At 43.3% G+C, this 27,001-nt stretch overlaps 1 long non-coding RNA gene across 3 annotated transcripts in view; it reads left to right on the top strand.

Annotated features, from left to right (window-relative positions):
* LOC103245239 (uncharacterized) overlaps positions 1–20,738 on the top strand; it is a 47,310-nt gene extending 26,572 nt beyond the window's left edge. The window contains exons 2-3 of one of the 3 annotated variants that reach the window (XR_012091572.1): positions 6,962–9,334; positions 17,845–20,738. This is a non-coding gene — a long non-coding RNA (uncharacterized lncRNA). Of the gene's footprint in view, positions 1–6,961; positions 9,335–15,004; positions 16,540–17,844 lie in introns of those variants that run through there. The other 2 variants (XR_501885.3, XR_005244429.2) reach the window with 2 other exon arrangements.
* The last annotated feature ends 6,263 nt before the right edge of the window (positions 20,739–27,001 follow it).

Genomic DNA, 27,001 nt, shown 5'->3' with positions numbered 1-27,001 from the left:
CCTTGCACCACTCAGTTCTACACATGTCCTTCATTAAGGTCAGTGCACACAGTGTTCCCTACAAGGTGGTGGTCAAGGTGATGGTCAGCCACAATATCTTCAAAGATAGAATGCAGTTGGCCCCGAAGCCATGATTAACCACTATCCTTCTCCTCTACCACTCTCCCTAGCTTTGCCTCACCCACAGCCAGTGTAGGAGACAAGGGAAGACTTCCAGTTTGTCCTCTGAAGGTTTGCTGAAGAGTCAACTGACAAAAGTCAGATTAATTGGAGAAAAGGCATACAAATGAATCAATGTGCAGACAGGGGAGAACCACAGAGTAATTATTCCAACCCCCCAGTGGAATTCATAAGTTTATATACCATCTTAAGGCTATGGAAAGAATAGGGGCTGGGATCATGGCAAAACAGGTTTGGTGGTAAATCAGGTTATAGTGGCAAGACAGGTTATGGGAGAGAAAGAAGAGGCCTGGCTGGCAAATGTAGTCTTGTTATGTAGATGAAATCTCAAAGGTAGCAGCCCTCAGAGAGAATAAATGGTAAATGTTTCTTTAAAGGCGTCAGACTCGGTTCATCTTTCCTAGATCCAGACAAAGGGAGGCTTCAGAAAACGCCTGGCAGCATCAATGCAGATTTTCTACAGATGCAAATCTCCTCCTACAAAAGACAGCTTCTGTTTGTAGACCCTCTGAACAGCCATCTCAAAATATGCCAAGGCATATTTTGGGACAAAATATTTTGGTTTCCTTTGCCAGCATGCTGATCTCTGTTGCTCACTGGGTAAGGTGACCCAGTTCTTTTACACTGAAGGGTGTGAGCCCTTAATCACCTTGCTGGCTGTGGGATTGTGGTTGCCGAAACAGCCCACTCACCATGATCACCAGGCATGGAAATGCCATAAAACTCCAGTAAATCCTCTGGGCTCCAGACCTGCTCCTTTCTGACCCCATTGTATAGCATGGCCCCAGCACCTTGTGGTCATTAGGGTAAATTGCACGCCCCACCCCTCAAGTTAAAGCTGTCAGTGCTCCATTCATATCCCCTTGACAATCACTGTCACACGCACGTGAGCTTTGTACCTCAAACTCTAGAGACTCCTTGCTGAAACCTCCCTCTGGCTGTGGAAACACACTCAGCCTGCCCTCAGAGCTGGTCAGAGGTGCTGAGAAGGGGACACTTTGGGGACAGTCTCAACTAATGATGACTAGGAGTTGGTAGATAAATACCCCAGCTATGTGGCCCCTTTCATGGGACTGGGACAACTCTGAGGCATGTCCACATGATCTTTTGGAGATCCTTAGCAGGACTGAACCCCAGTTACCCAAGGTGGTGACCTGCTCCTTAAGAAAAAGCATGTATCCTTTGACTCTGCCCCCCCAACTCCCATCCACTGGTCATAGAATTGAACTTGGCTTGAACATCCAGGTTGCACATGTGTGAGTTGAAAGCAGGTTCCTGGGGTTTGGTATGCTTGGGTCAGGAAGTGAGACGCACTGGCACAGGCCTGAAAAAAGAAGACATCATGCTGCCCCTGCATGAAGCTGGTCAAATCCTATGTGGAACTGGCCACCACAAGGACAGTGGGATAGAAAGTGAGGCTGAAAGGATATGAAGATACACAATGGGCATTTTATACAGTCCACCCCTTGCATCACATGGGCTTCCTTCCCTGCCCTATCCCACCCTCTCATGCCCCTACTGGTGTTTCCTAGAATCACTCCCTAACAAACTACTCATCCAGAAAGTCTAGTCTTAGAGTCTGCTTCAAGGGAAACCTAAACTAAGACATTTGGTACTGGAAGTGTCCCTAGGAAGCAGATCATCAGGCTTTGATTCTGGAATTGAATGTCTCACTAGCTAGGAGGCAAGAAGAATTGAAATTCTGGTGTTAAGTGCAGTGGTCATCACCCCCGCCATGCTGCAGCATCACTCATGTACAGTGGGTTGGGAGGGGCATGGAGGAAGGAGATGTATAGGCTTGAACAATAGCTCCGACATCTGGAAAAATCAGGGGATGATGGTGATCATAAGGATTATGGCACTGACTAGCTGTTGTTAATGGCCATAGGAACGATGAAGAAAGAAAATAACAACCATAGGCCAGCCAGATATCAACCCAAGGCACAGTGTAAAAGCCAGAGGGGTCCATGAGGCATTTAAAAAGCCCCTTATCTTGAAAAGTTGGAGGGATGACTGTACTGAAAATCACACTCCAACACGGAGCCCACCCATATCACTTAAGTATTTGCTGTGGTTGGGCATTCAGCAGCTTCCTGCTGTGAACACCACTGCTCCCTGACTGCGGGCTTTCTCCAGCTTTCAGAGCATGCCCAGCTCCCATTCAGCTCAGGACAGGGTGCCCTGGAGGTGAAGCTTCTGGGAACAGCAGAAATTAGTGTATAAATACCCATTTCTCTGCCTTTCTGGTGAGACAACTCTAAGGCATGTTCCACATTTCTCCCAGATGTCCTCAGCAGAGTCGAGTCCCTGTTTCCTCAACAGCAATCCTATGTTGATTTCCTTCTTCAATCCATCTTACTTCTCTACTCCCCTTCTGGTATTTCCTGCAATCATCTTCCAAATAAACTATTTGCACTCAAATCCTGATTCCAGGACCTGCCTCTGGGAGAATCTATTCTAAGAATCCACTATAACTTTCTTTACCTCCTGGACCATAGGCATAAGGAGTCAAAGTGACCAACTAGATGACAGTCATAGCTTCCAGTTGAAAGGAATTCCTGATAGAAGCATTCCCCACTTGGGAAATAGGACCCCTAATACAACAGAATCTAAGGGTTCAGGACAAGGAAATACAGCTTTCCTAAGTGTCACTGGGAGCAATAGTGAAGGGGGCCAAACTTGCTTCCCCTTTTTTTTGCCAGACCTGTGTATTCTAGCTTCTGGTGACACAGTTTGCTCACTAGCTCAGTGTGCATATGGCATCCTGGAGCTCAGCATGCCAACCCTGCAGATTGTTGTCCCAGAGCCAGTCCCTTCACTAAGCCAACAGGTCGTGTCATTGTTACATTAGGCTTGCTCCTTCCAGCTGATGGGTATACCAAGGGAACCCTTTGCAGTGTGCCATTGTCAGCCCTCCCTTTTCCATAAAATAGGTCCCTCAAGCTGGGGCTATGTTTTTCAGAATACCATGCCAGTTCTGTCTGTCCACAGATAGTAGTGTTGGCAGAAACACTACTGATAGGGAACGCAAACTTATATCTACAGTAGGTAAAAATCTAAAAGAAACAAATTGCTGCCCCATTAGAAGAAGGGTCTGATGTAATTAACCTGTCATCAAGTAGTTGGCAGCCTTCCTTGAGCAATAATGCCTTAACATAGGTCTCAACATCAATCTCAACTTTATGCTTATTGATTGGTGGCAAGTCTTAATAAACTAATTATATTAATAATTTGCCATCTATGCTACATTTTGCCCCATTTTATTTTACCTTTAAGTCTTTATTATGATGGGTTTATAGATATAGAAGTGCCTAGATTTTGTTTTTAGTGAAATCTACTGACGTTCCTGTATGGCTTTTTGCCTCTGTTCCTGTACTTTTAGAAGGCTTTTCTCATTCTCAGGTTGTATATATACTCACCAATATTCTCTAGTATACCGATGACTTCTTTCTCTCATTCTTCTAACATTTAGATGTTTTACCTACCTGGTGTGAGGTAGGGATCTAACTCTTTTTTTCCCCCAATGATTGACCAGTACTCCCAACATTGTATATTGTATCACACAACCTTTCATCACTGATTTGAGATGCTGTCATCTCCATATGCTGAATCCTTCTAGTTTCTTGGTCTGTGTTGAGATTTTCTCCTCTTTTCCATTTATGTATCAATTCATGTGGCAATCTTAAACTGTATCAGTTATCATAGCTCAAGGCACTTTCACATCTGGTTGGGAAAGCTCCCTTTATTAACCATCCCTAAAAATTTTCCAGCTGTTGTTGCACATATTTTTTAAAGGAAGCTTCTACATGAATTGGGGAGAGCTATTCCAAAGCATAAGAGATGGAAGAAAGGGGGAAATGTTGCAAGGCTTCAGATTTAGTAGGAAGGATATGAGGTGTAAGGCCAGAGAAACTGTGATCCAAGTGTACCCAGATGGTCCTTGTTGTGGTGGGGGCTTAGCCAGTTCCAGGAAAACTCCCTCCATGTGCACATTGAGGGGCAGAGGTTGGCCAAACCAAAGCTCAGATGATTCACTCTCCCAACAATTTGGGAGGGCTCAGGAATCTCTGGAAAAACTCTTTTTTCCCTACATCTATAATGGCAAGAGTCAAAATGGAGGTTTACATGTCAAAATGGATACTAGAGAAGGAGTCATTCAAAGAGAGAGATTCAAAATATGAAAGTCTCTTGCCCCGCTTGAATCCTTTGAGAGTGCTAGAGCTAGGTCACAAAAGAAATAAAGACCTGGTAAACTTAAGGGGAAAGACTTTGCTAAGACGACCATGGAATGGCCACAGACTCCCAAGCAAACAGGTCTCTAGTTTGAGCTGGGAGCTTAACAGGGAGCTGTCGGATGCAAAAGGCAATATGAACTAAGAATGTCAGATCCTGGAAAAAAAATAAAAGAATACATTGAAAAGTACATCTTTTGAATCTGTTGGACATTTTGACAAGCAAGAGCGATTCACTCCATAAAATTGTAACCTCCCATGGGGAAAGAAGGCAGGTTAAGAGCTACCCTATGTCTATAGTTGTATCTGACTTTTTCAAGTAGGAGCTAAAACTGAAAAGAAAAAGAAGAATGCTGTTGTTTTAGAAGCAGGCTGTGTGAACAGGGACCATGTACTAGCAAATATGGGCACATGCAATCCATTTGCTCAGTGGCTTTGCAGCCCCCTCCAACAAATCATAATATTGCTCAACTGGGAAAATGCACTGTAACTGTACAAACCTAAGGAAATGTTTACTGTGAATGCATGTTTGTTTTGAATGAATACAATATATTTAGTTTTTTTTAACATTTTTTTCTCTCGCAGGGTATGTACTGATTAATTCAGAGACAATTTTTTTCTAAAATTATTATCTGCATTTTCGAAGTCACAATGTTAACTCTTTGAGCTGTTTGGACATTTTCATTATGACAATGAAGACAGAATTTAAGAAATCTAAATTCAGCTTTATAAATCAGTGTGTTCACCAGATTTTTTTGGTGCCACATAAAGGCATGTGAACCTACACTATGATCCATGAATAAATGCATGGACATTTATTTTATTGGGTTTGTCAGGGAACCTGAACAAGAATGTTCAGTATAATATTTCTTAATGTGGCCAGGGTTGGAAGCCATTAGAGTGTCCATCCCTGGCAGAATTAATAGGTGAAATGTGGAGAATGGATTTCCTGGAGTTCCCTACAGCAGTTACAATCAGTAGATTAGATGTTCATATAGTAACATAGATAGGTCTTAGAAACACAGTGCAGAATGTTTTAAAAAGGAAGAAACAATGGGATCTGTAACACAGTACTAATAACAACAATTTAAAATACATGCCCACAAAACAACAGTGCACATTTACAGGAAGACATAGAAACAAAATAATACTCATTAAATATATTAGAATGGTCTTCTACAGGGAGGAGAATAATGAGAGTAGGGAATGGAGATAAAAAGAGAATAAAAAAAGAACATTTTATAATACCTTTTCAATTCTTTTATGTGTACTTCATATTTAAATTGTGATTTTTTTTTCCCCTTCTAAATCAGGAAAAAAAGCCTCCCACCCACAATATTCTAGGGAGAGAGATGAATATTCACCATCTAACTTTTGAAATTGACATTTATTTTGTGATTCAAGAATAAAAGGTGGTAGGAATAAATAACATAACTAGGGAATCTAATCCATAAAACTGGGAAAACAAATTAGATTTTATTAATAAAATCTGAACTTGGTACAATCATCAGCTTGGGAGATTTACTCACTTGGTGATCTTAATGTGGATGGAGAAAATTTTTAATTAGTAACTTTGCATATTTTTATGGGAATTAAAACTTTTCCTTTGTAGTTTGGGTACACATTCACCACTGGATGCAAAACTCAGTGCTCAGATGTGACATTTTCATTCAGTAATGCTTGTTGTACACAAATAGCAATGGAACTCACTGAGAAACCCTACAGGATGGTTAGTCCCTAATACTGTTTTCTGCTTTTGTTTTTATGTAGCCCTGGGATTTCAGCTATATCTGTGTCTTCTCAGCTGATTTTTAGCAGCCAAGTCAAGATTGTCAGCAGCACCTGGGTCCAACTGAGCCCCTTGATGAGGCAGGTCTTCCAGCTGTGACCAGTTGGTAAAGGGATCTTAAGCTGGCCTATTACTCAGAGTACCTTGTGGCCTTCTGCGGCCATGCCTAGGGTTGAGCATTCAATTCTTGCTTTTGAGTGAGAAGTCAGAACCCCACAGTGAGGCAGAGAACTCACCACACTCCTTGTTGAGAATGTCAGTGACATTGGTGGGCACCTCTGCTGGGTAGCACCATCAAACACGTGCAATTACCTCTCTACCACTCCCATCTTGCCCAGAACCAAAGAATTCCCTGCTTCCTCAAACTGGGTGTTGTGTATCTTTCAATAAGCACTTTCTCAACCTACAGAGGAAAGAAGTGTGGTGTCAGTAAACTTAGGAAGCAGAAGCTACAAAGATGCATATGGGTAGCAAGGCCTGCAGTTCTGTTTCAGTTATCTATTTCTAGAAAACACAGTGGCCTAAAACAAGAACCATCTTATTTGCTGGAGATTCTGAAGGTCAGAAATGCAGACAAGACCCAGCTGTGCAATTCTTCTATATTGCTCTGTATTGTAGTTCATGTATTGTCTCTTCACTGCATTTGACTGGTGACTGGGCTGGGTTGGAAGATACAGATTGCATGTCTGATGGCTCAGGGCTCCTCCCTGTGGCATATGTCTCTCACCATGTATTTTCTTCATATGATCTCTCTTTCCAGCAGGATGGCCTGGACTTCCTCACAGAATGGTGGCTGGGGTACAAGAGGAAAAGGCCCAGTGTGCAAGCACTTATCCAGCCTCTGCCTGAATCACATTTACTAGTGTCCCATTGGCTAAAGCAAATCACATGGCCAAGCTCAAGTCTATGTGGAAGGAGACTACACAAGAACATAAATACTGGGAGGCATAATTCTTCAGCAGCTACAAAGTAACAGTCTATCACTATTTCTAATTCCAGTTCTTGCAGCCAGAAGACACTGTTGGGTTCGTAGAGGCAGGGACAGCCCAGAGATCCAAGCAGAGGAAATACGTTTGGCTCTGGGAGAGTCTTGAGTTTTATTAGCAGCTAAAGAGCCTGACTGGGTTGTTGCATGTGACTCCATGGTGCAATACAGGCTCTCCAGCCCAGGGGCCATAAAAGTCAGAAGCCTCTGTAACTGGGAGCCAGCGAATGAAGGTATCCTGAACAAGCCTGAAAAGGAGTATCAGCTCAAACAGAAGTTCTATGGGCCTAGGATGGGATCTTGGCCCCAGAGTGGGAAGCAGAAGAATAAACACCCCAGCTTCCTGGCCCCTCAGAGGTGTTCTGGACCACCTCCCAGAATCCCAGCAAGATTGAGGTCCAGGTGCCTACAACATAACCTTCTCATTGGCATCCTTTAATGGTTTCCATCCCTCCATCCCTGTCATAATTCTTCCCTATCAGGGCTTCCTGGGGTCACCATTCAAATAAACCACTTATACTCAAATTGGGCCTCAAGTCCTGCTTCTAAGAAAACTCAGGTTAAGACAATGATGGATTTGGAACACTGGATGATCTCAAGTTATTCAGTGGTCCAAATCCAAAGCTTGAGAAGTCCATGATCTGATCAGTGGCGTGATGGTGTGCAGTTGGCACTAGACAGGCATGGGCTGGAGCCTCAACTTTGCAGCTCACCAGTTTTGTGGCACTTTTGTTTCCAGAGAGGGCCACCAACTATCTTTCTCATTCTTGGTTACACCTGCCACTCCTCTCCTCAAGAGATGGAGTCTATTTCCCTTCTCCTTGATTCTGGCTAGCCTTGGGTTTGCCAGTCATATGCCTTGCTTTGATCAGAAAACTAAAAGTGATATTTTAGGACTTCTCAGTCCAGGCTTTGAAAAGCTTGCAGCTTCCACTCTTTTGCCCTCTTGGAACCCAGCCACCTTGTAAAAATCCCTGACACCCTGCTGAAGAGATACCATGGGCATAAAGAGTCTCTAGCCAGTCCCCAGCTGTTCTAGCCATCCTGGCTGAGAGGCATGGGCTCTGAGAGCTTTCGAGATGTCCAAGTGAAGATGTCAAGAGGTCAGTTAAATACAAATAATTCCCCTATATGTCTCTGAATAACAACCAGGGCCTTTCCTCTGTTGCTTGGGCAAAGAGCTGCATTGTGCCATCTGAGGAGTTTACCATTGTAAATGGCAAGGCTGCGTGTGTATGAGTATGCAAGTGTGTGGTTTGTGGGCGGAGTGTTTGAAACAGGCTGTGCAGTCTCCTGCCCCTCACAGCCTCCCGCCTACAGACCAAGTCTCAGCCACACCTGTCCCCTCAAGGCCTAGCCCAGGCTGCTAAGTCATCAAGCCCCCACCATGACTGCAGGACCTCACTCCCAGCCAGCACATAACGTAGCACTTGAGGCCGACGGGAAAGCCTTTCTCACCCACCTTTGGGACCATCCTAGCATGCTAGCCTCTCCTCTAATGCTTGCCTCCCAGCCTCCCCATCTCACCCATTCGCCCTCTGCAACTTCCCTCCCCACCCTTCCCATCAGCCACCCCCCTAAATCCCTGTGCCCTGACAAACAAACTCCCTCCCTCTCCCCTTCCACCTGAGTGGTGGCTCTGCTGAGGACGTCCTTCCCCTGCACCCCCTGGAGGGGTTCACTGCTCATCCTCATGCACATACTCCCAGCTCAGGGTCTAGAAGCTGGGTCAGGGTCCTCTACAGCTCAGCATCCTCTCTTCCGCCAGGCCACACCAATTACTATAGGGAAAGGCAGCCCCAGGCCTGGCACCTGACTAGTCTAAGTCAATCATGAGACTCTTAGTAGTAATTGGTGCAAGAGTGAACATGTGACCCAGCTCTGGCCAATGAGATGTCAGGGGAGGTCTGTCAGGGAACTTCTGGGAAAAGATTTCTTGTTCTTAGGAAGGAGACAGCAGAAGGAGTAACTCTTAAACCACTGGACGTTGATGGATCTGGGTGTGATTCCTGGAGCAGCTGCCACCATCTTGCAATGAAGCTGAAAATGAAGTCACAAGGCAGGGAGATGGAGAGAACCTCCATGAGATTATTATACTGTTGAGCCCTGTTCGCCTGAAAACTTTCCTACCTCTGGACTTCGTATCAGGTGAGATAACACAAGGCATTACTGTTTGTCATCTGTAGTCAAAGATGCCCTGGTCACGATAGCCCTGTGCTTCTCCCATCTTTTGAGGTATCCTCCCTGGACTCTGCTCTGTGCACTGAGGCACCTGCATGACCCAGAGGGTCGCAGGCTTGTGCATCTTACAGTTGGGATCTGCCTTCCAGATTGAATGCCCTGCTACCTTGACATCCTCCACCCCAAACTTTTTATGCCAATGCCTGTAGTCCAGAATCCCTTGCATGGCATTACAAGACCCAGAATTCCTCTCCAGGTTGGCTTCCAAACTGGCTTTGCTACACTCTGCTTCAAGCACACTGATCATTTATTCATATAAGTCATTTTCTATCCCTTGACATGTGACTGGCACTGTGTGAGAAAAGGAGGACACAAAGGTGAGCTTGGGACTGCCCCAGCCCTCAAGGAGCTCAGGCTCTAGTGAGAGCCCAGAGGAGTAAATGACAGTAGTATGCGGTGTCAGGTGCTATGAGGTATGCACCACGGAGACTGAGGGGAAGGGGCCTGGGAGAGCAAAGGAAGGTGTCACAGAAGAGCTAACATTAGACCTCTTTGGGTGGATAGGAGTTGGGTGTGTGGGCAGAGGACATTCGTGCATCTTGGGCAGCCTTTGTTCCCAGACCTAACCAGACCTCAGAGCTCTGAGCCTTTGTACTTGTTGTTTCTCCTGCCTAGAATGCGTTTTCCTTTATTGATTGGCCTGGGAACTCCTCCAAGGACCCAAGTCATAAAGCATGTCATCTGTCATCTAAGAAGCCATACATGACTCCTGAGGCAGGCTGCTCCTCTCTCCATTCCTGTATCTTTTCACTCATTTACTTGTGAGAATTTGTTCCCACTTTATTTGCCTATCTATCCTTTCATCAGACAGTGAGAAAAAGACCAGGTCATACTTACTGCTATATGCCCAGCACTTGGCCTAGTGCTAGACACCTGATAAATGCTGCTCTCTCCCCAACCCCCTTGTCCTCTCCCAGCCATATTTTCCAAAGGGTTGAGCAGACTCTGACATGATTGAGGGAAGTAATGACTCACGATAGGAAGCCCTGTCTGCTGGGCAGCCCCTACAGAGAGGGCTCCAAATACCAAGCCAAGTAGGGTCCTCCCCAGCCTTAGAGACCTTTCCACTCAAGACCACCATGTACAGGGGTTCAGGTTGTTTACTTCACAAAGATATATCCAGCCAAGGCAACAAGGAGGGACCGAAATCCAGCCAACACCCTGTTTCCCAAATCTTTCGCTTTTGCATAGTGCTATAACTACCCACAGGGGCACCTTTTTCTAATTTGCACAAAAGTTTTATGTAGAATAGCTGTGGCCCTTGCCCACTTGTGGCAGAACCCTCACCCATCACAGGCCTCCCCTGGCAGGCCTGAACCCCAAAGGTACCAGGGCCTACCCAAAGAATTATTGCTAAACACCATCCTGATGAAGAGAAAACATTATTGGTCATAGTTCTGTTGCACCTATTTACACTGTTCTGTTTTATGGAAAGTACAAAAAAAAAGTCTCTGGCCTGCAGTGTACATCATATTTGCTTGAGATCATGAGGGAAAGTGTGATTCTTACCATAAATTATAAGCATCAGTTACATAGGCCAATGAAAACAAGGTCCACTGCGCAAGGAAAGTCAGATAAAAGGTCAGCACTCAGAAATGCCCATCTTAATGACCCAGACAGTTATTAAAGCTGCATTAAAATTTTAACTCTGAATTTCTAGGCAGCCAAAGTTCAAAGGGAATCTCGATCAGTTACATAATTCTTCATTCAATCAATCAAACATCCTGCCAAGGCTGATGGCTGCCTGCTCTTCCAGGCACTGTTAGACCCAGGGAATCAATGGTGACAAAATAGACATAGTCCTGACCTCATGGAGTTTACATTCTGGTGGGGAAAATAGATTTTTAAGTATACAAGTAAACAGAAATAGGTAAAATGATTACAAATTCTAATATGTGTAATGAAAGCAACAAATAAAAGACTAAGAAAGAGAATAAGAGAAATTGGGAGATCTATTTATAATACAGTAGTCAGAAAAGTCTCCTCTGAGGAACAAAAAATAGGCTGAGGCCTGTAGGACAAAAAGGAGCTAGTCTTGCAAAGGGGTGAAAGGGTGGCTAAAAATTGGGAATAACACATGCAAAGGTCCTGTGGCAGGAAAGGAGCTGGATACAAATATACGACAGAACCATGCATACTTTATTGCACTGATTCACCTCATCTCTGTCCTTACCATCAGCAAGTGTCTGCTTCCCCTGCTGCCCACACCTTAAGGCATCCTGCCCTAACAGGTTGTGTACAAGAAGCCTTATGTAGGTCTATTCAGCCCAGTCCCCTACTGCCTAGGTGCTGGACCAATTCAGGTTTGAGGCAAAGGAGTTTCAAGTCGCCAGGAACCCTGCAGGGTGAGGTTAGACGTCCAATCACCATTTCCGTCAGTCTAAGCCGGTATCTAATCTTTAACCCCTGGATTCCCAAGTGACCCACTATTATAAGCCCAGAAGGTTCTTCCTATTATCCTGTAGGATTACTTCATTATCCTATTCTTAGGATAATGAAACATGTATATAAAACATACGATGCCTGAGAGCCCCCTATAAGTTCCCTGCATTCTTGCCCCTTGAGCTATGTATGCTTGAGTCAATAGCACTCAAACCAGCCACGCAAAGAAACTAATAGGAACGGAGAAACCTGACAGAATTTGCGTCTTATTTTTATTCAATCATTAAATCAATCAATCTTTTTTTTGTCACCTACTATGTGTCAGGCCCTGCACTTTCCATACTGAGAGGATGTGGACAAAGTAGACGTTCAGCTGGGGCTTTTCTCCCAATCAGGCCTGCCCCTCCATCTGGAGTGGCCAACACCCATCTCTTCTGGACCAAATTCTACTCTTCCGCCAAGGGAAAGCTGTCATCATTTGCTTAGCAGCTACTATGTGCCAGGGATCATTTTAAGCTCTGGGGTAAAGCAGAAAGATATGATTGTCTTCAGGGAGCTTAAAGTATAGTGAGGAAGACACTAAACAAATCAGACCACAAGGGCTTAAGTAATTCTAACTGTGATATGGGCTTCCAAAGAGAAGCACAAGGGATTATGTGAGAATATAATGAGGGGCCTCAACCCATCTGGGTGGGGCAAGGAAGGCTGTGTAGAGTTTTCAGTAGGAGCCAGCACACTCTGGTCTAATATTCCCATATGGAATCAAAAGTAGAAAATACAACAAATAGAAATAAATCAGAGAGGGGAAACCCAGACCTGAACCATTAGCTTTGCTCCCTACGGCTTGCCTTTAGCAAGACACAGGACTTGTAGTGTGCCTGTGTAGAAATTATCCTGCTGTTGGGATCAGATTCCTGGGTTCCAGTCAGGCATCACCCTTTCCTCAGTGTATTATTACCCTGGTCTAGTCTATTATCCTCTTGGAGCCTCAGTTTCTCTGCCTGTAGAACGGGGGCAGCATCTCCCCCATGGGATTGTTGGAAGATCAAACAGGAGATGCTTATTAAATGGTACAGTGTACAGAACTGTGGTTAATTCCTCCCACACTGTGACAGCCACATGTTCCTGTCTTGTCATCAACGGTACTCTATTTCTGAAACTCCCAGAGCTTCTCAGCTCGATCATCCCATGGACATGCTGATACACATCGCGTTTTTTTTTTATATGCCCCTCACAAAGGTATGAGATTCTTGCCTAAGCTGGAATCTCCTGTCCTTTCTGTCCAATTCCAATTTGACAGCATGTTGCAAGTATCTGTTTGACACTGTCGACAACCAAAATAGAAATCCCATCTCCAGCTACCCTGGATACAGCTTGTCACTGTCTTCAGAAGATAAATTTGGTGATGGGCTCACTTAGAATTCTTTCTAGTAAAGGAAGGAGCCACAGAAGCTAGACATCAAGTCCATTCATCCAGATGTGTGGCAGAAGGTGGCATTTTAATAAACTGAGGGGCAGGTGGAACATCCCTTTTCACTGCGCTAGAAAGCTGTTCCCTATTCATGCCTGTACTACACTCTAGCTGACTTTTGTTCAGATTGACAGAAGCTATTATTTATTAAAGTCTACCATGAGCCAGGCCATGTGGTGGGACTCCATATACAAACACCATTAATGCTCACAACCACTTTGCAAAGCAAAGGTTTTTTTAGTCCATTTTATTGATGAGAAAACTGAGACTTCAGAGAGGGTAACTGGTTCCAAGTCACCCAGCTGGACAGTGCTAGGGCCAAGCTTTAAGCTCAGGTGCCCCACCGCAAGCTCTGTCCAGGGCGTCACAACGTCTCTGCCTCACTCATGGACATTTTCCATCTCTGCCTCTTGCTCTTGGCCTCTGCCTTCCTCGGCTCCTCTTAGCTGGTGGGTTCACAGCATTCCTCATCTGTGGGCCCCTAAGCTGGGATCTGGGTTCCTGGTAGACACAGCTGGTACCTGACCCCTTTACCCATTGTTGTTAAAGAGACCCAGGAAAGGCTGTGCCAGTGTCCCCAGACTCTTGTGTTCCACCCGCTATGCCTCTGCTTGATGCCTACTTGTGAGTCTGACCTTTGCCCTGCTGAACAATCTAAAAGAGGCTGGAAACCACAAGCGGGAGTCTCCCCTAGGCCCCCTGCTGATCTCTGTATGCCAATCACCACTTCCTAGGCCTTCCAATCGGCCTACACTTCCTACAGCCTTGCCCACCAGAATGGTCTCCAGCATTGGCCCAACTCTGCCTTTTGGGCAGTAGAGCGCAGGTCACCCTTCTGTCCTGATAAAAATCCTGGACATTTTACCTGAGGTCCCCTCATTAGAATATCCTTCCTTTACTGATATTTCTCTCTGCTCATACCAGCCTCCCAAGTACAAAGGCAGGAAGCATCACCCATAGAGCATTCTGCAAGAAGCAAACTTACCTGGACTACTGGTGCAGGAAGGGCCTTCATACCCATCTTGCTGATCCCCACAGTGCACAGGGGAGACTGAAACCCCAAGAAAAGAAGAGGCACGGGGACTCACTGGCAGAACAAAGTCTAGAGCTCAAATCAGGTGGCTGCTGTTGATGATCAGGCTATCCATTTGTGATTAGGATTTTGAATGGTTTACAGGAGATAATGCTATAAAAATCTAGGGCTAGTGTTCTTTGGACAGTCCAGAAATCCCCCATACAGGTTTTTTACCACTAGAAAAATGTGCCCCTTCCTCAGGGGGTCCCAACTCCACACCAGGGCAAAGTCTCAGCCAGCAGGGCAAGGGCTAGATTTCTAGCATGCCCCTTCCACCTGCCTCTTCAGCAGAGCACCCTTGTGCAGTAGAGCACCTGAACAACTGCACATGGTAGCCCTGCACACGTAACAGTGAAATTCTTGGCTTAAGTGTGTCTGCTTCTTCCACCAGACTTTGGGCTCTTTGTGAGTGGGCAGCCTGTTTCATTAATTCTTGTGTCTGTCCCCCATACACAAGGCATGCTGGGCAAAGAGCTGAATCAATGTGTGTATAAATGAAAGAGTATCTCTTTGCAACCTCACTACTTCCCTTTGCATACATTCACTTAAACAACCTTTACCTATATTTAATTTTTGTAATTTTCCTGCACCTCAGTGTACCCATCTGCAACAGGAAAACACTAACATCTGCTTGTTATCTTCCTCCCAGGAGTGTTGAGAAGGTGGATGGAAGCAACAATAGTTTCCTTATCTCCTTGGAGAAAGATACAAGCCATTACCAAGGTTTTATAGATGAGATCCCCACTGTTCTCCCTAAATTCATGTGTCTGAGCTCCTGTCTCCCTGGTTATGCATTGCTGGCTGGCTGGAGTTATTCTGGGCATTTCTTCAAGTGTCATTGGTAACTTAGAACTCACCAGTGACAAGCTGGCAAATTCACTTACAGAATGCAGCTCCTGAAAACTACTAATGATGCCGTGAGAAGACAGGAGACAAGAACCAGCAGTATTTGGTCTCCAGTTTAAGGCATAAATATCTGAAAATGAGAAATTCCTTGGAGCCAGCCTCCCAGATGGAACATTTAGTGCTCAGTTACATAAAGAGCTACAGAAGCCAGGAGGTCAGGGCAGAGCTACAGCAAGGCCTGGCAATGGGCCTGGGCGGCAGGTGTGGGGGGCAGTAAGAGTGTTTAAGGGAGAGGGGAGCATTGAGAGTATCACCCAGTTCACAGGGAGTGGTGAATGTCCAGCTTCCCTTTATCCATCTATCCAGCTGTTCTACTGAAATAAGAGCATAATGCCAGACACTGCCGGGAGGAAGTTGAATGTGGCAGGATTGCCCAATGGGCAAACTGATTGTGCTTTATGATATTATAGACTCATTTGAAAGAGAAAGTTTCAGAAAACAGAATTAAAGGAACCTCATCTTTCTCCTCTGAAGAGAAACAGGAGATCTCTGTGTCCTGAGATCTGTTCCACAGGAGAAATGAAAGGCTTTTATTTTCTGAAGTCTAGGCACTGGGCACAAAGAGCTGGCTTGTCTTGGATGAGCAGGGTCTCTGGGATGGGCAGGAAGAGGCTGAACCCACGGGGAGACCCAGGTTTTCCAGAGACAGGAAGCAAAGCCATGGTCGGATATATGTTGGTGTACTGGTGAAAGCTAACACGTGTTCTCAGGGTGGTGGGCTGGAGGGCATGGGCTCCTGATTTATAGTGTTTACCAGTTTCTGTGGTGTAAATATTTCCACCATGGTCAATTTCAAGCTACCAACTTTATGTCATTGAGCAGGAAGTTGGGAAGAGACACACACAGTCGGCTCTCCTGAGTCAGTACAAGCCTGCTCCAGCACACCACTGACATGGAAACGCGCACCCAGCTAAATGCAGCACCTCAGGAGGTGGCAGGACCTTTGATGGGGAGGCCCTTGGGTGCCAGGGACTGACAATCAAGCTCTAAGACCTTGTGAGCTGCTGAAAAAGATCTCAGAGTCTGGCTTGGCATGGAGAGAGAAGAGCCACCCTTCTTTGGAATGAACCATTTGGACTTGAGCATGAGGCTCCAGCAGTGACCATATGGGGCTGAAGAACACAAGCTTTGCTGAAGTTTCTGGACTATGTAAACCATCCTTGCCCACCCTAAGGAGGGGGTGCTCCAGGCAATGACTCAACTATGGTGACTGGGAGCTCACAGCCAGATTTAATTTGGTTTACAAAAATAAAATACTGCCATGGTTCTTGCATGTGACTGTTGGGATGCAAATTCATACCTGCTGCAGAGATTGCTGGGTTCCTCTGATTTATGGGGACATATGTTTCTCAGTCTAGGAGCGGAAAATGAAACAGGCATTCAAATAACCATTATGCCCAACAGAATGTGGTATGGACCATAAGAAGGTTTACCAATATAGTAAAAAAAAAAAAAAAAAAAAAAAAAAAAAAAAAAAAAAAGGCTGTCACCCATTTATATGTTACCACATTTGCAAGGAGCTTTCATGTACAAGATCTCCTGCCAGGCCAGGCGCAGTGGCTCACACTTGTAATCCCCGCACTTTGGGAAGCTGAGGTGGGTGGATCACCTGAGGTCAGGATTTCAAGACCAGTCTGGCCAACATGGCGAAGCCCCATCTCTACTAAAACTACAAAAATTAGTCTGGCTTGGTGGTACTTGCCTGTAATCCTAGCTAATTGGGAGGCTGAGGCAGGAGAATTGCTTGAACCCAGGAGGCAGAGCCAAGATCGTGCCACTGCACTCTATCCTGGGTGACAGAGCAAGACTCCATCTCAAAAATAAAAAATAAAAGGATCTCCTGCCATCCTCCTCACAACCCTGAAAAGCTGATAATAGTACCATTTCACAGATTTGGATGCTGAGAGTCAGGGAGGCCCAAAACTATATGGTCCATTGGTACAGCACCAGCACCCTCCTTCCTGTCTTCTGACTGCCAAGCTCAGTGTTCTGACCCCTGTGAAGTTACCAACTCATCCTGGCTTGCCCAGAACCTTCCCAGTTTGGGCACTGAAAGTCCTGTATCCTGGAAGACCCCTCAGTCCCAAGCAAACCAGGATGATTTGTCCAGAACGGGTTTCAGTACAAAAGTCCTTTGTCCCTTGAACCTCTTCATCTTGAGCAAACAGGAACAGTTAGTCACTCTAATCCCTCATCCTACTATGGAACTCAGAGGAGAAAAAGGAGGAACTTTTGGCTGGGCAGTTGAAATCAAGGAATTCTGGAGGAAGTTTCCATTGGCTAGGTCTCTAAGGCTGAATTTGAACATATGGGAAGGCGGGGGATGTGCTAGGGTGAGGAGATGAACACTTTTCAGGCAGAAATAAAAATGACATAAACACAGAGAGGGGGTCTCCAAGGGCATGAGGGCATTGGCAGTTGTGGTTCTGCCTGGGGCATCAGGAAAACCGAAGTGCCACCTCACCTGTGCTTTCCGGAAGGAACAAGGTCTCAGCAGCTAGAGTAGTTAAGAGTCCAGAACATGGTCACAGAGACTGCTAGTCCCTTACCAGTATTCATTCTCCCTTTCTCCCTTGTTAACAGAAACCCACTTTGGCCAGCAATATCTCCAGCTAAAAGAAAATATTTCCAGCCTCCCTTGCACAATGGCCAATAAGATACAAGTAGAAGTTGTTGGATAAACGTCCAGAAAGGCTCCTTAAGAGAAATCAGCCAGCCAGAGAATGCCCCTTTGCCTCTTCCTATTTTTCTTCTTGCCTGGAACCTGAGTGTGATGACTAGAATGCCAGCAGCCATCTTGTGCCCTTGAAGATGAAAACAACATGCTAATGAAGTTGGAGCAAAAAGGTAGAAAGAGGTTGGGTCCCTTATGACCATGGAGCCACCAAACCACCCAGGACCACCTACTTCTAGACTTCCTTTACATGAGAGCATGAACCCGCATATATTTAGACCACTGGAATGAATTCTCTGTTGATGGCAGCTAATTATAATTCCAGCTAGGGCACAGCTCAAGCAAAGGCACTGAAGCAAGAATGCACACAGCTTTGGGGGATGCTTGATTACTCCCTAGGGTGGGATAATCCCTTGGTGTGGTTTCTCTGGATTTTAATTTTCATTAGGATCTCTTTCCCTACTCTCACCCATGGGCCTCTTCCTGGCAACTCATAGTAGTGTGTAATGGATTCCTGAGACCCAGGATCACATCTTCCTTTGTCCCTTGGTACCTCCAACTACTCGCCAGCTTTTCACCTAGTCAGCCAATGGCATTAATGACCTCAGGGAATGAGTGTGCATGGAAAAAAGCAGGAAATAAAAGAGCTAATGCTTGGCTTTTGAGTTACAAAATCGACTGTTGGAACTCACAGCAAAGACATTAGTTTGAGAAAGGTTTTTCTAATTTCAAAAGCCTGGATACTGTACATCCCTGTGAAATTTCAAAATACCAGCAACAAAAGACCCCACAAGCTTCCAGGGAGTAAAAACAGATGACATACAAGAAGGAAGAAGAACCAGAATGGCTTCTGAGTTCTTAGCAGCCAGTTGCTAGAAAACAGGGAGCAGTACCTTCAAATTTTCAAGAGAAAATCATTTTCAACCTAAAAGCCTATTCCCAGCCAAAGTATCAATCAAGAGGGATAACAGATCCAAGAGACTCTCAGACATCCAAAGACTCAAACATTCTGTCTCCCACACACCCTTTCTTTAGGTAGCAAATGTAAAACAAGAAAGAGAAAGACACAGCTTCCAAGAAGCCAGGGTTCCAACACAGGACAGCCCTGAAGGGGAATCTCAGGAAAATGTATACAGTTGGCCTAAAGAGTAACCAGGAAGGGAGCATATGGGAAAACGTGTAGCCACACGTGCAGAGAAAAGCAGAAAAATGAAAGGCAAGGCAGCTATGAACCCCAGGACAAAGAGTTAAACAGCGTTGAGACATTGTAAGAGTGGACTCTTCATTTATCACGAAGCAATATTTGAACACATATAATACTGTATACGCCAGCTAATAAAATGACCAAAATGTGAGAAAATTATGGTAGATAGGAGTTAGCAATGGGAAAGTTGTGGGAGAGTTAAGCTGATATCTACCATGACAAAATATAAACCAATAATATCAATTGTTGATGAATAAAACGATATCCATATAAATATATCGTTTAGGGACATAGTAAATACAGGGATGAAAATTCAGAGGAATTGAGGGTAGTTGCCTCTAGTGAATGGATTTCAGGACATAGGAAGAGGTGGGATACCAACTTTTTAAACCATGTACATTTATTATATCACTAAATATAAATAATAGCTTTGAAAACTATCATTTCAAAATAATGAATTTTTTTCATACCTGTATCGCAATATCTCACGTACCCCATTAAATATATACAGCTACTATGTACCCATGAAAATTAAAACGTTTCAAACTAAATAAATAAATAAAAATAAAACAACTTTTTAAAATTTATAAAATAAAAATTTAATCATCTTTTAAAGCCAAGGCCCTAAAGGCACAAACAGTAGATTACAAAATATTTGTGATAGATCAGAACAGTTTTTTGTAATACACATGTATATTTTTAACTTTTTATTTTAAAATAATTATAGATTCACAGGAAGTTGCAATAAGAGTATAAAGGGGTCAGTATATCCTTCATCCAACTTCCCCCAAGGGTCTCATTTACATGACTACAGTACAATAACAAAACCAGGAAACTGGCCGGGCGGGCGCGGTGGCTCACGTCTGTAATCCCAGCACAGGAGGTCGAGGCAGGCGGATGATGACGTCAAGAGCTCGAAACCAGCCTGGCCAACACGGTGAAACCCCGTCTCTACTAAAAATAAAAAATAAAAATAAAAAAATTACAGCGTGGTGGTGGGTGCCTGTAATCCCAGCTACTCGGGAGGCTGAGGCAAGAGAACCACTTGAACCCGGAAGGCGGAGGTTGCAGTGAGCCGAGATCACTCCACTGTACTCCAGCCTGGGCGACAGAGCAAGATTCCATCTCAAAAACAAAAAACAAACTAACTAACTAAAAAACCCAGGAAACTGGCATTGGTACAATGTGTGTGTACAATTCTATACCCTCCTGGCATGTGTGTACATTCGTGTGATCCCCTCTGCAATCAACTGTTTCATCACTACAAAGATTTCTATCCTGCTGTTTCCCCAGTTTCTAAACCCTGACAATCACTAATCTGTTTTTCATCTCTAAATTTTGTAATGTTTAGAGTGTTATGTAAATGGAATCATATCTACAAGATTGGCTTTTGAGACTGGCTTCTTTCACTCAGCATAGTACCCGTGAAGTCTATGCAGGGTGCCATGTGTCTCAGTAGTCCATTCCTATTGATTGCCAACTATGATTCCATAGTATGGCTGTATCACAGTTAGTTTAGCCACTCACCTATTGAAGGACATCCTGGTTGTTTCTGCTTAGTGGCTGCTGCAATAAAGCTGCTGTAAGCATTTCTGTACAGGTTTTTGTGTGGACGTACATTTTTATTTTTCTGGGATAAATGTCCAGGAGTGGGATTTCTGGATTGTATGGCAAGTTCATGTTTAGTTATGTAAGAAACTGCCAATCTCTTTTCCAGGGTGGTCATCCCTTTTTACATTTCACTAGCAATGCATGAGAGACCCAGGATCTCCATATCCTCACCAGCATTTGGTGTTGTGACTGTTTTTTATTTTAGCTCTTCTAGTAGGTGTGAAGTGATAGCTATCATGGTCTTTTTTTTTTTTTTTTTAATTTATTTATTATTATTAAACTTCAAGTTGTAGGGTACATGTGCACAACGTGCAGGTTTGCTACATATGTATACTTGTGCCATGTTGGTGTGCTGCACCCATCAACTCGTCATTTACATCAGGTATAACTCCCAATGCAATCCCTCCCCCCTCCCCCCTCCCCATGATAGGCCCCGGTGTGTGATGTTCCCCTTCCCGAGTCCAAGTGATCTCATTGTTCAGTTCCCGCCTATGAGTGAGAACATGCGGTGTTTGGTTTTCTGTTCTTGTGATAGTTTGCTGAGAATGATGGTTTCCAGCTGCATCCATGTCCCTACAAAGGACACAAACTCATCCTTTTTTATGGCTGCATAGTATTCCATGGTGTATATGTGCCACATTTTCTTAATCCAATCTGTCACTGATGGACATTTGGGTTGATTCCAAGTCTTTGCTATTGTGAATAGTGCCGCAATAAACATACGTGTGCATGTGTCTTTATAGCAGCATGATTTATAATCCTTTGGGTATATACCCAGTAATGGGATGGCTGGGTCATATGGTACATCTAGTTCTAACATGAAAAAATGCTCATCATCACTGGCCATCAGAGAAATGCAAATCAAAACCACAATGAGATACCATCTCACACCAGTTAGAATGGCGATCATTCAAAAGTCAGGAAACAACAGGTGCTGGAGAGGATGTGGAGAAATAGGAACACTTTTACACTGTTGGTGGGATTGTAAACTAGTTCAACCATTATGGAAAACAGTATGGCGATTCCTCAAGGATCTAGAACTAGATGTACCATATGACCCAGCCATCCCATTACTAGGTATATACCCAAAGGATTATAAATTATGCTGCTATAAAGACACATGCACACGTATGTTTATTGCTATCATGTTCTTAATTTGCATTTCCCTAACACCTCATGACTCTGAACATCTTTTCATGTACATATTTGCCATCCATGTGTCCTCTTCAGTAAATTGTCTCCTCGTGGTTTTTTGCTCATTTTCTAATTGTATTGTTTGTTGTTTTGCTGTTGAGTTTTGAGAGTTTTTAAATATATTCATAGATTCTATGAATCTTTTGTCAAATATTTGTAGTTTGCAAATATTTTCTCCCAGTTTGTAGCTTACCCCCTTTTTATCCTCTTGGCAGGGTAATTTTAAATCTTTTTGGTTGCTTTATTTTATTTTCTTGTAAACTGACAATTTATAATTGTACATATTTATGGGGTACAAATTGATGTTATGATTTATGAATACACTAGGGAATAATTAAATCAAGCTAATTAACATATCCATCACCCAAAATACTTATCATTTTTTATGGTGAGAACATTTGAAATTTACTCTCTTAGCAATTTTGAAATGTTCAAAACTCTATTATTAACTACATGCACCATGCTATGCTATGCAATAGATATTAAAAAAAAAAAAAAAAAACCTTACTCCTCCCATCTAAGATGTTGTACTCTTTGACCAGTATCTCTCCACTCCCCACAACCCCTGGCCTCTGTAAACACCATTCCACTCTCTGCTTCTGTGAATTTAATTGTCTTACGTTCCACATACAGAGGAGAATGTGCAGTATTTGTCTTTCTATGCCTGGCTTATTTCACTTATCATGATGTTCTCCAGTTTCATCCATATGGTTGCTAATGACAGAATTGTCTTCTTTTTTAAGACTGAATTGTATTTCATTGTGTGTATATACCACATTTTCCTTATCCATTCATCTGGTTGATTGACATGTAGGTTGATCCTGGAGCTTGGCTATTGTAAATAGTGCTACAATGAACATGGGAATGCAGACATCTCTTTGACTAACCAGGTTTAAATCTTTTGGGTAAACGCCCAGAAATGGAATTGCTGGATCTCATTTCTAATTTTGATTAGGTCAAATTTATGATATTTTTCTTTAATAAATCATCTTTGTTGTTATATCAAATTAATCTCACCAACTCCTATGTCCTGATGATTTTTTCTATATTTTCTTCTAAAAGTTTTATAGTTTATGTGTTATATTTATATTTATGATCCATTCTGAATTAAATTTTTTTTTGTATACAGTGTAAGGCTTAAGTTGAGGCCCACAGTTTTGCCTATGGATATCTGATTATTCCAGCACCTTTCTTGAAGAATTATCCTTCTTCCATAGAATTGCTTTTGCACCTTTGTCAAAAATCAGTTGGTCATAATTGTTTGGGTCTATTTCTGGATCTTTTCTTCAGTTCCATTGATCTATGTGGCTACCCCTCTGCCAATACCACACAGTTATATAATATCTTGAAATCAGATAAACTGATTCTTCCCACTTTCTTCTACTTCTTGATTATTGTTTTAGTTATTTTAGGTTCTTCATATTTCTATATAAATTTTAGAATTATCCTGCCTATACGACAAAAAAAATGTTGCTTGAACTTTGATAGGAGTTGCATGAAGTCGGCATATCAATGTGGGGAGAATTGGCATCTTAGCTATGTTGAGACTTCCAATCCATGAATATCATATATCTCCATTTATTTCGATATTTTTTATTTCTTTCATCAGCTTCTGCAGTTTTAAGTATACAAGTCCTATACATATTTTGTTACAATTATACCTAAGAATTTCTTTTTTAGCAGTGATGAATGGCATTGTATTTTTAGTTTTGGTTTCTGTGTGATTATTGCTATTGTATAGAAATACAATTTATTTTCATGTGTTGCTCACAATCTTGCTGAACTCACTTATAGTTCTAGGACTTTTTTTCTTTGTTGATTCTTTGGAATTTTCTATATAGACTATCATGTCATCCGAAAATAGATAGTTTCATTCTTTCCTTTCTGATTGGTATGCTTTTTATTTCCTTTTCTTGCCTTATTGAGCTATCTAGGACTTCCAGCACTATATTGAATTGTTCAAAGAAGAATTAACACTACTTGTACATAATCTCACTCAGAAAATATTGATAGAATAAAGAACACTTCCCAATTCATTTTATGAAATCAATATTACCCTGATAGCAAAATCAGATAAACACACTTCAAAATGTGAAAACTACAGACCATATCCTACATGAATACAGATACAAAAATTCCTTAATAAAATCTTAGCAAATAGAATTCAGCAATATATAAAAGGGTCCAGGACCTTTTACACACCAGGACCAAATGGAGTTTCTTCCAGCAATATAAGGTTGGTTCAATATTTAAAAGTCAATCAACCATATAAACAATCTACCATATTAAAAAGCTAAGAAAAAATCACATCTTAATATCAACTGATGCAGAAAAAGCATTTGACAAAATTCAACACTTTATCACTTCATGATAAAACCTCTTGGAAAACCTCAAATAGAGAATAACTTCCTCAGTTTGATAAAGAACATCTATATTTAAAAACCTGAAGCTAACATACTTAAAAGTGAAAACTTAAATGCTTTCTCCCTAAGATAAGAATAAGACAAGAACAAGTACTCTTGCCACTATTATTCAAATGACTGTATATTTTTTGATTTTTTTCCTATTATATAATCCCTGCACTGGAAGATGGAAAAAAAGTCAGACGGCAATGAGGAGAGTTGAAAGATAGAGTGGGTCCCCAAGAAGGGGCCCTGTACCACCACTCCTGGATTCAGCCCTATGGAAATGGAACAGCAGAAACCCTCTCTCTATGTAGGAATCACACAGCAGAAAAGCCCTGTGCATCATCTCCCAGTTTCACTCACACCCAGCTTGGTGCTAGGGCAGTAGAGCAGAGCTGGCTTCTTAGGGTGTCTGGGCAATGGCCCAAGTTAGCTTCGGAGTCTCCACTCCTCAGTGAACAGGATGGGGGAACCAAACGTTCCTTGCCCCAAGGTGCTACTGAAACAGCTGAGAAAGGGTGGTACCTAGAAAATTCTGCAAGTCAGGGATGAGGCATAGCAGTGACCTTATGTATTGTGTGTGACCAAGGTCCAAATAGAATAAAGAGCATCTCCGTAGATGCTCCAGTGGCCCCTGTCAGTGATCACATACACACCCCAAAAGCTCACCACTCCTGGGTGTTTACTCTTCTACAGTCTACTGCCACCCCGAATTTAGACAGAACACCAAAGAAAAGGGAAGTGAATCCCTGACTAAATGGAAAATGTGAACCGACTGGATTTACTGCCTGCCTCCTATCAGAATCAGGCACAAAATAGAAATGAATCTCAATTATAGAAAAATATATGACTTGCACATATAAGTTTATGGCCCAAGTGGCTGCTGCACTCATTTGAATGCAGATTTGCCATTATCACTTGGCAACCTGATGTAAAATGACCAATAAAAGAAAACCTAGAGAGCTCAATTTTGAAACATTGGAATCCTCTGGCCCACTTAGGTGCCCCTGGGGGTGGGTGGAAGGAGGACAGAAGGGTAGACCCTGTGGCTGAAAGAAGGATCATAATGGTGGAAAGAGCTTTACATTCCATTTTAACAAACTACACACAACTTCAATCACAGGGTTCCATAATGCTTGGAAGAAAGTGTTGGTCCTTAAAGGAAACGCAACACTCCCAGCTGGCCACCCTTTCCTCACTCAGCACTCAGAAATGCTGGAATTCAGGCCTCTGAAAGAGAAAGTCCATGCTTTCACTGAAAAGGCCATGCACCAAAATTCTTACCAGGAAACCTCAACAGGATTGAAAGCAAAAGCCTCTCATTTCCTACACCAGCCTGTGACTGATGGCATAACTAGCTAAAGATCAGGAGGTCCCCAGGCATCAGCTCACCTCTGTTAATAAAAATTCCCTGGCAGATTCAAACTTCCACCCTGACAGATAGCAGATAGCAACAAGTGACCCAGAAAAAATACAGAGATGGCCAAAGCTTAGACTTTGTTTGACACAACTCTGGGTTCCACACACAGGTTTCTACACACCATGACCCCTCACATACCTCTGTCATCTCTGTCATCAAACAGCAGAACAAAGCACCACTTTGAAACTGTGAAATCCTTCCCCAGGGACCAACAGCATTTTTCCCCCACGAGATGCCACACCCACCAGAGGTGGAGAAAGACTTCAGCAGGGCAGCCATCAACATCTGGCACAGATGTTGTGTGGACATCCTGAAGCTGCCGTGTTTGGACATGACCTGCCACAGAGTGGCACGTGGGCCACTCCAGTGGGACATTTTCCCCTTCCTGAGCCTCCATTTCTTTACCTGTCAAGTGAGGTTGTTCTCAGGGAGAGGGCCCTCCAAAGGAGCTTACAACCTCAGCGCTTGGTGGCTCCAGTTTGAACACACACAGCAAATTCAGAAGGCAAAGTCATTCAGTTCATTTCCCTTTTAGCTGTACTAGCAAGGATTCTGTAGGATGCAAGTGATGGAAAACCCAACTGGCTTAGGCAGAAAAGGGGAATGCACTGACTAATTTAACTGAAAAGTAGATTCAGGCACAGCTGGATTCAGTTAAACAAAACCATCAAGAACCAGTCTCCTTCATTCATTATCTCTGCTTTTCTCATGCTGGCTTCAGTCTCACTGATACTGGCAAGACTGGCTGCCAACAGCTCTAGGCTCATATCATATTCTTTTCAGCATCCCCAGCAAAAAAGAAAATGCATATTCCCTGAGAGCTTCAGAATGCCCCTAGAATTTAATTTCTTTGGCTCTGATTGGCCTGGCTTGGGTCACATGACCATCCCTAAGCCATTCACCGAAGTCAGGAGGTGTCATGAAGATTGGTCAGGCCTGGAGCTGCAGGTAAAGTCACTTTTCATCTCAGCCATATGGCTGAGAAGTGGGAAAGAGGAGCCCCAGAGGAAACCAGGGTACTGTTACCAGAAGAGGGAATGAATGCTGAGCAGCAAAAAAAAAAAAAAAAAAAAAAAAAAAAAAGACATGTCCACTTCATTGGCTCTTGCTCTTCTATGAGATGCAGTCCCCATTCTAGAATTCTAGCACCTGAAATTTTTGTAGCCCTGTGGGCAACACTGTATTTAGCCTGCCCTGGAGGTGTCCATTCCAGGGTGTGAAGTTCAAGGCAG

Source organism: Chlorocebus sabaeus, chromosome 26 (assembly GCF_047675955.1).
Source record: "Chlorocebus sabaeus isolate Y175 chromosome 26, mChlSab1.0.hap1, whole genome shotgun sequence".
Lineage (NCBI taxonomy): Eukaryota > Metazoa > Chordata > Mammalia > Primates > Cercopithecidae > Chlorocebus > Chlorocebus sabaeus.
This window is presented reverse-complemented; position numbering and strand designations above follow the sequence as displayed.